General features: G+C 42.2%; 1 pseudogene; it reads right to left on the reverse strand.

Annotated features, from left to right (window-relative positions):
• Window positions 1-6,408: 6,408 nt before the first annotated feature.
• On the reverse strand, window positions 6,409-7,809 carry LOC144287433 (SWI/SNF-related matrix-associated actin-dependent regulator of chromatin subfamily E member 1 pseudogene; annotated as a pseudogene).
• Window positions 7,810-16,964: the final 9,155 nt, after the last annotated feature.

Below are 16,964 nucleotides of genomic sequence, written 5' to 3' on the forward strand. Positions count from 1 at the left end.
ATATGATAACGGTCTTTCTCTGATTGACTTATTTTGCTTAGCATATTATCTTCTAGTTCCATCCACATCATTGCAAATGGCTAGATTTCTTTTTTGATGGCTGAATAGTATTCCATTGTATATATATAAACTACATCTTCTTTATCCTGAGATGGAGTTTGAATTCAAATCTCTGTGAAGTAGGAAGCTCTCAACAGCTAACATTCAGCAGCTCTGGACTGGGGTGTCCAGACTTCACCAGTAGGTGCTGACATCTAATAAGACACCTGTGCTTAGGACCTCAGTCCTGGAGAATCCCAGGGAGTGTGGACCATTCTAGAGAGCCTGATGGTTTACCTCCTTAAGCAATCAAACTGCTGCCCACATCTCTTTATATTTTTAATGGATTTTTCCCTAAAACTTGTCTACAAATGTTTCTATCTTTAGATCTGTTTCTTATCATCTTATAGTGAGAAAATAGAAGTCATGAAGGGACTTTCCTTCTCTCAACACCACCAAGTTGACTAGCCTTTTCTTATTTCTATCAGTTGTCTGCCCTCCCTCTTTATGGCCTGGATCAAGTGCCTCAAACTGTACCAAAATCTATCCCTCCTCTGGTGCTCTACATCCCACCCTGACTTACTCACTTCACAAAGACTTTGCCTGGCTATTATCAGAAATTATCTCATCTCCCCTTTCTTCTATATCCTTAATTTTCCCTCAATACTAGAACTTCCCTTTCAAAATACAAATATACTATACATCTCCCACCTTATCATTAACACGCAAATACCTTGACCAACCAAGGTTTATGCTCCCCCTCACAGAATAACTTCAACTGGGTGTGAACTGTTCTGACTGTCCCTACTTTCTCACTTCCATTTTCTCCACAACTGATGTTGCATCTCAATTGCCAATTTTGCAGTAGAATTTTGAACAGATTTCCAGTATCATAACAGAGCTCCAGTTAGATTTCTCTTCTGTCTATAAACTGACCAAATGAAGACACCAGTGAACTCCATGCTGGGAGATCCAGTAGCCCCTCCCCAACTATCATGGTATTCAGTCTTTTCCATGATACACTTGGCCACTTCTCCCTTCTTGGGCCACTTTCTTCTGTTGTCTTCTATGACAACACTAATTACCCACTCACCTGACCACCTGTTTCCCTTTGTTCATTTTTCCTCCTCCTCCCATGCTCTCCACTCCACATGTATGATGAACCTCGCACTCAGCACTGCAAAACAGGGCCTGTGATCTATATCCTGAATCCTCTCTTGCTAGTCCCCATTTCAGTAAAGACCACCAATAGCCAGTCATGCACACAGTTGCTTGAGTCAAAAGGCTGGAAATCTTCCTTGCTCCTTCCCTCTCCTCCCTTCACTCCCCACATGCGATCCACCAGCAAATCCCAACAGCTCTAACTTCTGAAGCACATCTGGATTTCACCCACTTCTCCCCACCTCTGTTGCCTCCTCCCTAGCTCCCAAACCCTCCTATCCCACCTGGACTTTCCTAACTACCTGACAAGCTCTCTCTGTTTGCCTTTTACTTCCCTGTAATCCAGAGTAATCTTTTTTTTTAACTGTTTTCAATTTATGTCAGCTTCCTGAATAACACCCTCCAGTGGCTCCCCAATTCACATAGACTAAATCCATATCAGGACCTTGTTTCTGGGCCCAGCCCCCTCCTCTATTTCACCTTTTCCAGAATTCTCTCTACTCACTGTGCGTCACCTGAGACACATGAGTCCTTCTGCTCCTTGAAATCACAAACCTTGTGTCAGCCTCAAGAACTCTGCATTTATAATCCAGCTGCCTGGAACTCCTTTCCCTGGTTGGGTCCTCTTCATTCAGGTCTCTGCTGAAAGCTCACCACTGTTAATAGCCTTCCCTAGTCTAGACTCCCCTCTCCCAGCCGTAAGCTGGGTCTCTATCACATTATCCTGTTTTCTTCATATCACTTTTCACTATCAGAAATTAATCTTTTATTTCATTTTTATAGTGTTATCTGTCTTTTCCCACTAAGAATATAAATTTAATGAAACCAATATCTTTGCCTGTTTGAGTCACTTCTGGATCTCCCCAGTGCCTAGCATATATGAAGTGTTTAATAAATAATTAAAATAAACTAGAGATAAATGCTGCCTGGTTTTGCTTCCGAGATGCCTGATAAATCAAAATAACATTTATGGAGATAATAGTTTTCTCCCTTAAATGTTAAAAATCTCATGCCCTGACTAAGGTATTTGAAAGCCTCTCATTTAAAATTGCAAAGATGGGCATGAAGCCTGAGGAATTTATTTTGACTTGGAATCCATACAAGGCTATGTAAATACATTTATATGTGACCTCTCCCAATGACATTAAATATTTTTTTAGAATTTTAAGCATTGCTGATTATTGTTTAATAATAAAGGGTGAATTAAAAATTTTTAAATAGTCTAATTCCGGGATCCCTGGGTGGTGCAGTGGTTTGGCGCCTGCCCTTGGCCCAGGGCGCGATCCTGGAGACCCGGGATCGAATCCCACGTCGGGCTCCCGGTGTATGGAGCCTGTTTCTCCCTCTGCCTATGTCTCTGCCTCTCTCTCTCTCTCTCTCTGTGACTATCATAAATAAATAAAAATTTAAAAAAAATAGTCTAATTCCATTTCCAAATCAGGAAAGCAAACTTTGCTGAAACCACCCAAAGTTAACTACACTAATATGAAGCAGGGACCTTGAAAAGTTTGCAATTGCTCACAAGAGAGAAGTAAGCATCTAAGTGGCTATCCATTGCCCTCTCCTATTATGACCCCATTATAACACCAGCCCACAAACTGAGACATAAAAGACAGTGAGATGTAGCCTTCAGCAGAAGTTGTCTTAATAGAGTGGCCATGACCATTCATCAGTATCCCAACCACTGAAGGCTCCCTAAGCTCAGGAGCTGCTCAACATGCTTGACCCCCCCCCTCACCTATATTCCCATGGTGATCAGTGCTCTAGATTAGAACACAAGTACCCTCTAGTTGTCTTAGGAGAGCCAGTTTCAAAGAGCCCCAGCGGGGGGGCCTGACAAGGCTGATGGGATGCTGTGAGCTTTACGACAGAAAGAACTGATGAGAATTACTCAGGCCTCCAGAATGAAAGGAAAGGGAGCATGGGGATCCAATTTGGGCCTAACAAACAGTAGAAACTAGATTTGCAGTAAAAGGGACTGTGATTTCTCCACACCACTCCATCAGCTTTAACGGCTGCACAGAGCCATCAAAACATCCTCAGGATGCCCCGGTTCGCTCCTTGGCCTTGAACCACAGGAAGTTGTTGCTTGACCTTTTGGAACTCAGCATTCTTTTTTTTTTTTTTTTAATTTTTATTTATTTATGATAGTCACACAGAGAGAGAGAGGCAGAGACACAGGCAGAAGGAGAGGCAGAGACACAGGCAGAGGGAGAAGCAGGCTCCATGCACCGGGAGCCCGATGTGGGATTCGATCCCGGGTCTCCAGGATCGCGCTCTGGGCCAAAGGCAGGCGCCAAACCGCTGCACCACCCAGGGATCCCGGAACTCAGCATTCTTATCTGCAAACACATGCAAGGGTCACTATTTTCTCCCAGGCCTGCTGGAAGAATTAAATAATATTAATAAGGCCATAGTAAAGACTTAATGGAGCTGTTATTATCATCACACAGGAGTGCTAAAACCATGGCTTCTTGTCTGCCTTCCACAGTTCTTTTGTATCCATCTTTGCTGTTGGGCCAATATTTCTCAGAGGATCTACTTTAAGTAGCTTTTTCCTATCCATCAGACTCAGTACTACTTATTTGCATAGGGCCTGAATTGTCTCAAAACTGACAATAAATTTATAATCTTCCATTTGTACTCTTCCCCCTTTGCTGTAAGCTCCATGAAGGCAGGTAAAGTCTGTTCTATTCTCTCTATACTCTCCCAGTTTTCCCCTGGGTTAAAGCAGACTTCTATTTGACTCCTGACTCAGTAAACATTTGTTGAACACTGCTGAGTGAGTGGCTAGAAATCTGGTAATCAGATCCATCAACTTAGTGATAAATGAGGATGTGAGTGACAGTTGGGGGCTCCATTACGAGGAGCATGCATAGTGGCACCTGGATAGCTCAGTTGGTTAAATGTCTGCCTTCAGCTCAAGTCATGATCCTGAGCTCCTGGGAACGAGTCCCTTGTTGGGTTCCCTGCTCGGCACAGAGTCCACTTGTCCCTCTCCCTGTGCCCCACCCTCCACCCATGCTCTCTCTCTCAAATAAATAAATAAAATATTTTTTTAAATTGTATTTGAGGAGCATGCATAAATATTAATGTATAAACTTTTTTAAAAGATTTATTTTATTTTAGAGAGAGAGTGCACACAGTGGGGAGGGGCAGAGGGAGAGAGTCTTAAGCAGACTCCATACTGAGTGCAAAGCCCAACACAGGGCTCAATTTCACTACCCTGAGATCACGACCTGAGCCAAAACAAGAGTCAGATGCCCAACCAATGCACCACACAGGCATCCCGTGTATGAGCTTTTAAAATAACTTCTCAGAGGCTGCTTTTGGAGAAACACTGCCTGGAGTGGGGAGGACATTTACCAACTTCTGTGAGTGACCCCATGGCAGCTGACTACCCTGAGCCTGAATTCATCCGTCTATGAAATGGAAATCACTGTGAACACACAGGAAGGTTATGAAGAAGAATCAGTGAGATATAGAAATAATTTGCAAACTTATTCTTAAGCAGGAAACATGTTTTTTGACACAAATATGACAGGAAATCCCAAGATACAATGGGTCCAGTGGAGCTTCAGTGGGGAGGACTGTCTGCTTGGCACTTTGCAACATCCTCAGGAAACCTTGTCAGAAGCCAGAGCTCAGGGGCCATGCTGGCAAACCCACTGACACTCAGGCTAAGGGAGAGTGTAATAGGCTTGCAGTAGATACCTTTGCTTTTCTCCATTGCATTTAGCTGAGGTTGCTTGATAAATAAGTTATAAGTCAAAGTCAGTTATAGATCAAGTCATAGGTCAAAGGAGGGAAGGGATATGCGACTCTCCTCCAGCATGAAATTTAAGTTCTCATCTTAGAGCCAAACAAAACAAATGATCAGTCCTCTAAGTTTTAAATTTTGATATTTTAAATTTGTTGATATTGCGTTAAAAACACTCAAATCATTAAACACAAACTCCGGGCATAAAAAAAGAGCACTTGCACATGTCATCTTAACTAAATTACATAGATAACACTGAGCCCCATCTGACGGATAAAGCAGGAAGCATTATTTGATCCCATCGTGAGCCATTTCTAGTAAATGCAGGGCCATTTCTAGTAAAAGCAACCAGCAAAAAAGATTTTAACAGCTACAAGTTGACTATGAAACACACAGGTGATACTCAATTTGTTGTTGTTTTTAATTCCCCCTCCAACAGAAGAGAGAGGGAGAGAGAGCTGGTACTCAGTGTTTTCCAGCAGAGAGAGAGCTGGTACCCAATGTTTTCCAGCAGCTGAACCCAGTTTCAGGATTGATGTGTTTGCACTTCTCTCCTCCCCAGGCACAGACCATACAGCTCTGCCAGAGGCTCCTGGGTCTGGCATAAGCTTTGCAGTTTCTGCCTGTCACTCTGGGCCCAGAGATCTCATCCAGCCCCTTGACTTCATCCATTCCATTGGGAAGGCCCATCTATTGACTTTATGGGCCTCCAGATAAAACAGTTCAGTTCCACAGGCACCCAGGGCACTGTGTTTTAACCTTTGCATTTGTTCATCCTTCAAGTTAGCTCAGGCACCTTGGTTTGCACTTAATGGTGCTTCTCACTCTGCCAGCAGGCATTGCTTCATCTATTTTGTATACAAAAGGACAGCCCACGGAGTCAACTTGGTAGGTAGCCTGTACAGCCTGACAAGACTGTTAGGATGCCTTTTCTCCCCTCTCAGTTCATGGGAAGTGCTCCCAGCCCACCAGATGGGAACTGCCTCTCTACCTCATGGGCAGCTCAACATTTGAGGGCATTTCCAAGGAATGCAGCAGAACGTCCAGCTCAAATGCCCTCTTATGAGAACACAATGCCCCATCTGAACAAGAGCCCAAAAAATGACCTGGAACTTTATTATTGTCTCTTATCCAAACCAGCATGATGCCCCAGAGAAGACATCCAAGACTTCTAACAAACACATTTACATAATCTTTCGAGTTTCCAAGTCTGAGGGGGGAAAAAAGTGGCAGGAAGCCAGCCTTAGGTAAAGTCTACTGATGCTTATCATCCACCAATTTAATTTTAAAAGCGGGGGTGGGGGGGGGAATATCAAGTGGTTGTAAATGATTTAAAGTTGATTTGGACAAGGCACAGTAGAAGATCATTGTTTCAGTCCCTGCAATTCCTTTTATGCCAACTGAGCATGGACCAGAATAAACCAACCCTTTTCTTAGCAAGGCAGGTCTTTTTTTTTTTTTTTTTTTAAACTCAAAAAACATTTTTTTTTTCATTTAAAAAAGTATTTAGAACACATAAAACAAGGCAACATTTATTCTTTCTTCTCATCTTCTGGTGTGGGGTCTGTCGGTGGCTCCTCCACTGTTGCACTGTTGCTCTCTGAGCCAGTGTTACTATCACTGGTCCCTTCCTTGGCCATACTGTCCACCCCCTCTTGCCTGCTCTCCTTGTCCTCAGGAGTAGACGTGCCTTCTTCACCGTTCTGTTGGCTTTCCGTTGCTTCTTCAAGGTGTGTCTCCTCTGTCTCCATAGGGATGCTTTCGTCATCCTTCTTCCCCTGTTTCTTACTAGCAGCTGGCTCTTCCTCGGGAACCGTGCTGCTCTGACTACGTTCAGCTTGCTCTGCTGCTTCTTTCTCCCTCTCCTCTTGTCTTTTGCGGGCCTGCTCTTCAGCCTGTGCAATTTCAGCGGCAACCTTTTCCGTATCCACTTCTACTTTCAAACCGCACAACCTTTTAAGTTCATTGTTAAATGAATCTGTGCTTTCTAGGAACTTCCTCTTCTTTTCCTGGTGTCGCTCCTCTATCTGAAGAAGTTCAGCTTCTAGTTTTCGCTGATGAACCATTAAGGACTGGACCTGTCGTTTGAGGACCTGCATTCTAGCTGTTGTGACAACTGACCGAACGTCTGGCACCACACTCCAAGGATTTCACTGATGAGGCGGTGGTTTCTCTGGAAACGGGCAGTGGCTGTAGGCTTCATTGAAAAGCCATCATCATAATCATCTGGATCTTCAGCAGGCTGAATGCTCAGGTAAGGTTCTCCTTTCTCCATGCGAGACTGTCTCTGTCGACTTTCTTCCTCTAAAGCAGCTTCTGCACGACTTTTCGCATTTATGTAAGCAAGGTATGCGGGGGAATTATGCTAGGCCTTCATAGATTCATTGTACTCTATCTTTTCTGCTTCGTATTCGTTTAAATATTCTTGTTTTTCTTCATCAGTGAGATCTTGCCACATGCCACCAATAATCTTGCCAATCTCCCACAACTTTAGGTCAGGGTTGGAAGCTTTTACTTGGTCCCAGACCTTTCTGCTGTACCTCATGTAGGGCATCAGAGGCTTATCTGGTGGCTTTGGGGGTTTTGGAATCGTAATACCAGAGGATGCCGTGCCCCGGCTGTTGGTGCCCGGGTTCCCTCCCAGCCTGTAGTTGTTGTAGGCGAGATGACTGTATGGATTGTATCCCACAAACCCTGGTGTGCTGGGCATTTGTGTTGCAGGAGCTGGGGTGGGAGGTGGGGCATAAGATGGTCTTTTTGACATTTTGGAAGATTAAGTTCTCAGTTCCTTAAGAATGAATCTGAGACACCGCGGGCAGAAAAAGCGCCCCGCAGCTCCGGCCTCGTTTCTCTTTTTAGCAAGGCAGGTCTTAAAGGAACTTGATTGCTGCTTGCTTGCTGCCCAGGCCTTTCCGATCAGGAAAGCTGAGGAGCGGGCTGAGAGCCATTTCTAGCAGCAGACTCCTTAGCCAGTCTGCAGCAGAGAGCAGTGCCTACAAGGTTCACAGTCTGAGTAAGAGACACAGCAAAAACTGTCTGGGGACAACCAAGGAGGGCCTTAGCCACACAATACCAGGAGACCTCCACCGTGTCAGAGACTGAAAGGCAGAGCCAGGGCAGGCCTCCACCGGTTGTCTTCAAAACTGCCTGAGCTTCTTTGTTATGCTAACCAAAAATACAAAGAACCATGTAGGAGGAGTCAGAAAAGCAGGGAAAGGAGAGGGAGAAGGAGATGGAGATGGAGATGGAGATGGAGATGGAGATGGAGATGGAGATGATGGAGATGGAGATGGAGGGAGAAGCAGGGACAAATGCCCTGGGTGACAACTTGATTCCCTTGCCTCCTTCCAAGTACCATAGGGGTGGCCTCGGGCAGTCTGGCAACCTTATTCCCGACCTTATTTCCCCTTTCTGCTAATCGAACAGGAACAGAGAGAGCATAGAACCACTGATCCAAGGAGGAGCAACCAGAGATTCTCCCAGGGGTATGGAATTTGGAAACAAAAGAGAAATTCTCATTCTACCTGGAGGGCAAGATCTGTGGCATGCTGGTGTAAAAACAGCTGGCAGCCCTTGTTCTAAGCACTTTGGGTGCAGCACCTGTTGGGTCAAGGCAAGGGAGCACATCCCACCCACCAAACAGGAAAGCAGAGAGCCACCCAGCAGACATGTTAGAAATGACGCAGATAGATGCACAGGGCTCAGGGCCCAGACCCGTCATCTTCACAGGCAAGCCTGCCAGAGAATATTCCCATTGCTGAATCTCCTACTTCATGACCAAGTGGAAATCTGACCCAGGCTTAAACTCTAAGCAGAAAGTCTGTCATTCACTCATTCAAGAGCATTTGTCAAAACAATCACTGTTACAGGCAGTAGACAAACCAAACAACAACAGTAAAACCCTGTGGCCTTTGTAGAATTCACATTCTAGTGAGAACTAATTAAGAAAAAGCAAAACAATATAGAAAGTATATTATATAGCCTGTTAGGGCTTTTTTTTGCGGGGGGGGGGGAGCAGTGTAGGATAAGAACCACAAGTGTTGGGGGAATTCTAAAAGTTGAAATTCGAAGTTTCAAAGTAAACTTTTCTCAGGTGAGTAAAGATTTTGAGGGAGTGAGGAGGGAGCCATGTAGGTGTGTGGGGAAAAGCACTCTGGGCTGATGAAGCAGCCAGTGCAAAGGCCCAGAGGTAGAAACAGCAAGGAGCCATTGTGACCAGGCAAAATAGGGGTGCAGAAGAGTGATGGAGTCAAGGTCAGGAAAGGAAAGGGGCAGACTGTGTGGAACATTGCAGGCCATTGGAAGGACACTTTCCTTTGCTCTGAAAGAAAACAGGATTCATTGGTGGTGTTCATTAGGAGAGTAATGTTATCTGACTTCCCCTTCAACAGGTCATCTCTTACAGCTCCACTGAGAACACTGAAAGAGACCAATGACATTAACAGCATCAGAGAAATGCTTGGGAACCAACTCTGAGAGATGACAGTGGCTTGGATCCGGGTACTAGCTGGAGAGCTAGTTAGAGCTCTGGTAAGAGTTCCTCAACTCGGGGATCCCTGGGTGGTGCAGTGGTTTGGCGCCTGCCTTTGGCCCAGGGCGCGATCCTGGAGACCCGGGACTGAATCCCACGTCGGGCTCCCGGTGCATGGAGCCTGCTTCTCCCTCTGCCTGTGTCTCTGCCTCTCTCTCTCTCTGTGTGTGTGACTATCATAAATAAATAAAAATTTTTTAAAAAATTTAAAAAAAAGAGTTCCTCAACTCTTAGATACATTTCTAAGGTGGAAACAAAACAATTTATTGATATTAATTCATGTTATTATCTTTACATGATCCTCAATATTCTGACTACCCATTTATTCACTTTGCCTCTTTGAGCAGCTACTTTGTGTTCAGCCAGTGCTAAGTTTTTAAGCAATGAAATATGATTTAAAACAAGGATTCTAGGTTCCATGGGATTTACAATCTAGCTGGGAAGCAAGGATGAAAGCTATTTAAATAATTATACTACTTGGGGGTGAGGCCTGAAGAAAGCAGTTTCACCAAAGACATGCCTCCTTGCCAGGACAACCCAAGCTTTCTCCCATTTCAGGATGGCTCTAAAGGGTCCTCCCAGCCTCAGAGCACCCCAGAGAGTTGCCTATGGCCTCACAGAGACTACGACCTATTCTGAGATTTCTCTCTCTGCCCAATCCTGCTATTTTCTCTTCTCTTCTGGAGGTGATGATCCCAAGAACACACCTAGACAAACTTTCTGTGCGCTTAGCTCCCTTCTCAGAATCTACCTCATGATCAACACAACATGCAACACCGTTATGCAAATAAATCCAGTGAGCTAGATATGTGGACGTCTATACTATGTTCCCATCAGCATCTAGCTCCAGATTAAAGTTTGTCTTGAATGCATTTCTATGACTTATTTTGTCAGACAAAACAACCATCGCCCCCAAACTTTCCTTTTTGGCTCTAGCCGCCAGGAAACTTAAAGCTAGATACAATGATGAGTTATAAATAAAGACACATTTCTGCTGTCTGGAAGCATCAACTCCCTCTCATCCTATTTTTCAACCCAAGTGTCCTTCTTTCCATGATGTTCATTCTTATAAATCCTTCAAATCCCTTTGCATGACAATTGGCAAATAGTCTAGGAAAAGATATTTGCCGCAGGGGCTAATAATTTTTGAGGTATTTCCAGCTGCCTAAACTAGGGCTCAAAGACCACTAATACAGAAAACACTTCTTCACTTCTGTATCCTAAATGAGCTTTTGGCTTCATCTTCAAAAACCATTCAGAAGAGATACAAATCCAGATCCAAAAACCCTGAATAGCAATGTACATTTTTACTGAAGTTGAGGAAAGCAAGTGAACTGAGGTGACACCAAGGGTGCAGAGCAAAATTTCTATAACCCTGCCATCATCTCTCATCTTGGAGTGGTCAGGATGCTGTTGAGGACAGGTTTTAGAGACTTAATCAGATTCACACAAGAAAATACAGAATTTCTTAAATACTGGAAGTCCAAGACTGGACCTGCTCCTATCATGGTTGAATCCAGAGTCCCCAGTGGCATCATTAAGACTCCATGTCTCCCTCTGTCACTAGGCTCATCTCACTTCTTCATTGGTTTTGGTCTCAGGCTTTCACAACATGGTGTTAAGGATGGCCACAAGCTCCTGTGGGACTATGTAGTCATCGCAGCCATTGATCCCAAAGAAGAGAAACCCTTCTCTTCCCTGATACTTCCAGCAAATATTCCAAAGAGCTCTATGACTGACGCTTTTGGATTCACGTGCCCATCTCCATGATGGGGTAAAGATGCATCTAACTCAAACCACGTGAAACAGGTTTACTCTAAGAAAGAAGAGTCCACAGAAGTGGAAAAGGAAATGTATTACAGGAAGACAGCAGTTCCCAATTTCTACAATGCTTAGGGGCTCTAGCTATGCTTTTAAAATTCTAGCACAAGCTCATTTCCTCCTCATTCTTCAGTCCTCTCTCTTTGCATCAGTTCATCTAAATCCTCCTACTCCAAGATCATATTTTTTCATCTATGTATTCCCTCCCTTTTCTTTGTTGACCATTGTCTCCAGTTTTCTAATGCTTGTCTTTACCACTCACAAGGATCAGCACAAAGGAGGCCAAGTAGCTAAGCATGTTGACTTTTTTATCTTTAGATGGTAAGGAAAGACAAGGGATTGTGTTTTAATATGATTTGGACTTATCATACCCCTGGTCCATATGCTTGTATCTATCGACATATTCAGCAGTTCTTACTTCATGAGTGAGGAAGGAATTTTGTTTGGAGGAGAGGGTCCTCAAAGAGGGATAAAAAAAAAAAAAACGGACAGGTTTTTAATCATGTTTCCAGATGAGGCTTTGAGTCTGTAGGGAGGGAAGTAAGAAACACAACCCAGTGGAATAGTTCAAACAGAATTTGAACAACTCTGAGCTCCTGAAGTCTAGAAGAAACAAGTGATAAACTGAGAAGAAGACCATTTTCCCCAACCTCTGAACCTAGCAATGCTCTTATACCAGAAGAACAGAAGCTTGGCAACATCTAGAGACAGCATCTGTGGCATGGCCCCTGGCATTCTGATAGCCAACAACAGATGAAATTTTCATAAGGGGTCTCACGGACATGGGCCAGAGAGCGCCCCAAAGTTGTATATCTACTCTGTACCATAGCTGGTAACCTGGACCATGGTCAACACCAAGTAAAACTTTGAAGATTCTACTGAGAGGCACTGGAGAGTTGCTAATTTCTTGTCAAACCAAAATGGTCCCATACATGCTAGAATTATTTCAGGATTATATTTTACTCTGTAGCCACAAGCTGAGAGTAGGAATATTTGAGTTCCACAAATAAAGAGTTCAAACACATTTCTAAGAAAAGAATAGAATAGATAGAGGTACAGAAGATAAATTTTATAAATGAGGAAAGGTAAGGAACATTTTTAAATGTTCAACATCAATGGAAATAAATATTTTCAATCAAAGGTATTTTTTAACAAAGAAATGAAGTAAAACCTGGTAACACTACTAGGTTAACAGACTAATACATTACCATTAAAAATGAAAAGTGGCCAAAGTATATTGAAAATTGATTTAATCATATGCATTAAAACATTTTAAAAGTCTTTTCCTGTGAAATACCTCTTCTTTATCTTAAAAAAGTCTTAAATACATAAAGGTATTATGTAAAGCAGTGTTCACTATGGAAATTTTTGTAGTAAACATCTTAGAGAAGAGTGGCCAACTAAACTATGCTACATGTACTCAATTAAATTTCATGCAGATATTAAAAGTAAGGATTACATAGTTGTGGGAATAAATTTTTGGGACTAGTTTGTGATACAATGTAAGGTAAAATTACATATCCCATATAATTAAAAATATATGAAGTTAAATGTAAAAGAAGAATATGTTGGGAAAAAAGAAAGTAACACTAAATTCAGATCTGTAGGCAAGAAAAACCATGGAAATTTTTCTATTTTTTTTCTCTGTATACCAAATTATGTCATTTTTATAGTGGGAACATAGATCTATGAACAGTTTCTACCTAGAAATTGGCAGAAAGTAAATAAAAATAATCAAATATTCTTATACTCTTTTGTAATTATTTTCTACTAGTTCTCATCCACAACTGAATTTTCTGTATTCTATAGGAATGCAAATGAATAATTAAAGTATTGACATAACATGTTCATCAGAGTGTTTAGAACGTATAGAAGTGACATATTTAGGACCCTTGCAAACCTGAGGAAGATATGGGACATAATGCTGCAGATTGATATGGAATTTAATGAGTAAGAGGTTTTAAAGGAGCATTGTAGGTATGCCAGTGTGACATGCTCCATGCATTTTTGCAGAGTTTTCAAGGACTCCTTGACTCTTTCCTCTTGGTGGGAGTCAGTTCACCATATCCAACGATGGAAATGGAAGCACCCAGAGGTTCCTCTTCCCTTTTCACCACAGTAAGGGCCCTGGCCCTCTTTTTGACCTATGCCCAAGCCAGCAAATGAGTAAGTAGTGCCAAGATAAATAGCAGGCTGGACTGTCTTCACTGCAGAAGTAGTAACAAAGGTATCCTGCTATGAGTAGGGACAAAAAGATCTGACTGTGCCCGGTCTGGAAAAATACTGATTGTGTTCCGTAAGTCCCAACACCATTCTCACATGTTGTCTTGGCCACCACCATAATAAGAATTTATTCAGGTAAAAGTTATTCCTAGATCCTAGAGTGGCTGAGTCAAGGTTGGTGAGGAATAAGATATTTAGGACATCTCCAAATGCCTTCCAACAAATTGTATACTCATCTTGAAAGGGAAAATGATTACTTTATCATGGAGAAGCCACTGATAAACAAGTGATCAAAGTTAACGACATGGATCACTGGATCCCTTACCAGGCTGTGAGACTGTGAAAAAAAGGGTCCTGGTCTTATTCATCTTTGCTCTCCCAGATTCTATAACACCAAATGTTACAGCAAATGTGGAGAGAGCCAACATTTATTGGAACTCAGGTATGTTTTCACAGTTCTCTGTCAGGTGGTAAATCTCCCATTTGACACAGGAAGAAGCTGGTGGTCAAAGACAGCAAGAAACCTGTTCAAGGTAATTAGACAAGTCACATTCAAGATCCAGATTCGAGCCCAAATCTGCCTGACTGCAAAACCCATGTTCTCTTCCACAATGTTTTCGGTATGAAATCTAACCATAAAGCAATTGGATTCATCAGAGAAATTTATTCATCACAAGAATCAAGAACAAACATTTTGCATAGGCTGGTGTTGCAAACTCAAATGCCCATGATTGGCCCCTTAATATACAAAATGAGTGAGTTAATAAGAAAATGGTGCATGACTGGGCTGGGGTGAATTGAAAAATGAACAAATCATCCAGACAGGGCAGCTGCCTCCAGATCAGCTGGCATTTGTGGATGAGAACCCAGCACTGGAAGCTCTTCTGTTTCATGAGGGAAAGGAGATTTGGATGTGTGGAAAAACTTCCAGTTTTTAAACATTGGCAGCTAATGTTTAAAAAAGCAAAGCATTTAGTTTGCCAAACTCAACATATCTATGTGCCATACTTGGTCTGCAGTCACCAGTTCATGACCTCTGGCATGGAGCATTATTCTTACAACTCTTCACGTCGGTGGTGGTCCTGTCTTCACACATTAATGTTGGTGTGGGGATGTCACCTTACATACCCATCCTGGAACTGCCACCACAGGAACACAGCAGACTGAGTTGAGCCTCAGCAGAAGTCAAAGTGAACAGGCTGATGTGATTGCTGGTGCTTCCTAACTGATTATCTAGGGAGCTAGAAGGAGGGCTGGAGGAGAACCCAAATTCCTTGGTCTGTAATGTCTCATCCCACTGGTTGACATTGCCTACAGAATCATGTGCCTTTAATTTAGTGACCCTCAAGGGCCCTTGCAGTGACAATATTGCTAAGAAATAATGATGTGTGTCTGAGAAATACATAGTCCAAGTATCTCTAATGCTCTGAGGTGATAAATTGGCAAATAAACATAAATACGATTGTCTGAAATGTGTTTGTACTCTGAATTTGGAGCTTCCTTCCTTCATTTAGTAAGGAAATATAGCGCAAGCACCTCCTTTCAATTCCAGGTGCTATCACCTATGTTTAGGCAAGTTACCGTGTATCAGTTTGCTTATATCCAATATGCAGGTAATAATAGTATCCATCCACCTTAGAGTGTTGATGTGAGTTCCACATGGGGATTTGATGACACAAAAGCAGTGTGTTTTATGTTGTTATCTATTATTATTATTAAACTAATAAGAAAATGGCTAATTAAGAATAATATAGGGAAATAAGTGAACGTGTGGCCATAAATTATAACTTGTGAGTTTTAATTTGATAGGAAAAGAAATAGCTTCTTACAAGTTTGTTTTAAATACAATAATTTATTAAGAATCTCTTTAGCAGTAATTGAATGATGATAGCTACCAAAGTCATTAGGATCCTGCATAATTTGAAAGCAGATAACTTCCTTTATAGATATTCAGGATGAATTAATAATAAATAGAAGATGATAGAAATGGTTATAGACACTTAAGTAGAGTATTTTTCCCAGCATAAAAAGTCGATGTAACCATGACTCCATACGGAGGTGACATAAAATATCAATTCAGGAAAAGGATGATAAAAACTTTTTTTAAAGCATTTTGTCAGATACCTCCTAGAACTGCTAAATTGCCTTTCTATTCTCAATAACATGAGTCAAAGGCCTCAAAGCCAGTATAAAAAATGTGAAACAATCCATCTCTGAAGCAGCACCTGATAGGAGAAAACAGGATTTCCAAATCAATTTGTCATGATCCAATATGGATTAAGCAGTTTATTTGTTTTGACATTTCTCATTTGCTAAGTGCCAGGATGCCAAAGTAATCTCCTTGTGATACATACAGAGACCAGAACATTTATTATTATTTATTTGGGGGATTTATAGCCCCTTTTCCTCCAGAGAACTCATTTGAAGGCAAAAATATTTTGAAATTGGGACTGCAGGTGGTTTCACCTGATAATAATTTAATCTCGTCACTTTGCTCCTGCAGTGGAAAACCTTGGAAAACCTCTACCACCCTGGACAAAGTAGGAAAGGCCTTTCAGATTTATGTGGTGAACACAATCATCCAGGGTAGACTTGAACATCCACCCTTGACAAAAGTGGTAGAAACTCATTTGTATTCTAGAATCTTCCAAGTCCAGCATCTCTTAATCCCTTTCCATCCATCTTACTATTGAACTGGGGACAAGTAGAGCCTTAGAGACTGTTTATAGGGACTCCTGAATAGAGTTAAAATGGCAAGAGATAGAACAGGGGTAGTGAAATGATCACCTGATCTGGAGTCAGACCAATTGGAGTTCAGATCCCAGTACTTCTTTTATTGGCTATTTGACATGGAGCAAGTCCTCTCTTGGAACTTCAGTTTCCTCATCTATCGAATAGTGATATGATACTTTTCTTGTTGGATTATAGTGGCATTGAAATCAAAGAATATGGGTAAAATGGCAAGCACAGTGTCTGGAACTGGTACCTCAAGAAATGCTTGCCCTCTCCTTCCAGCACCCCTGCCTCCCCTCAGCCCTCATGTTGTGAGTTTTATAAGATGGGAGGTGGAGGAGGATAAAGGAGATACAAAAAAGTGGCTGGACATATTTCCAACAAGGTGTACACTCATATAACTTAAAATTACCCCCAGAGGCTCCACTCTCCAAAATGTTCTCTTCAGCCCACTTTAGGGAAGCTTGGAGAAATATACAACATGTCATAGAAGATGGGAGAGAAAAGAGGAAGGAATTAAAGAAAAATGACTAGCTCAGTGAAGGGGCTTTGCCCTGACACAGGGGAATAGATCTCCTGGCAAGAGAGGAATGCAGGTAGAAAAGAGGCATGTCCAGTGTCTCAAAGCCTGCTGTCCCAGGAGGGTTTTTCTTGGTGAGAATATCAGCTTCCTCAAATTACTAGCACTTTCTCTTA

Source organism: Canis aureus, chromosome 17, assembly GCF_053574225.1.
Source record: "Canis aureus isolate CA01 chromosome 17, VMU_Caureus_v.1.0, whole genome shotgun sequence".
Lineage (NCBI taxonomy): Eukaryota > Metazoa > Chordata > Mammalia > Carnivora > Canidae > Canis > Canis aureus.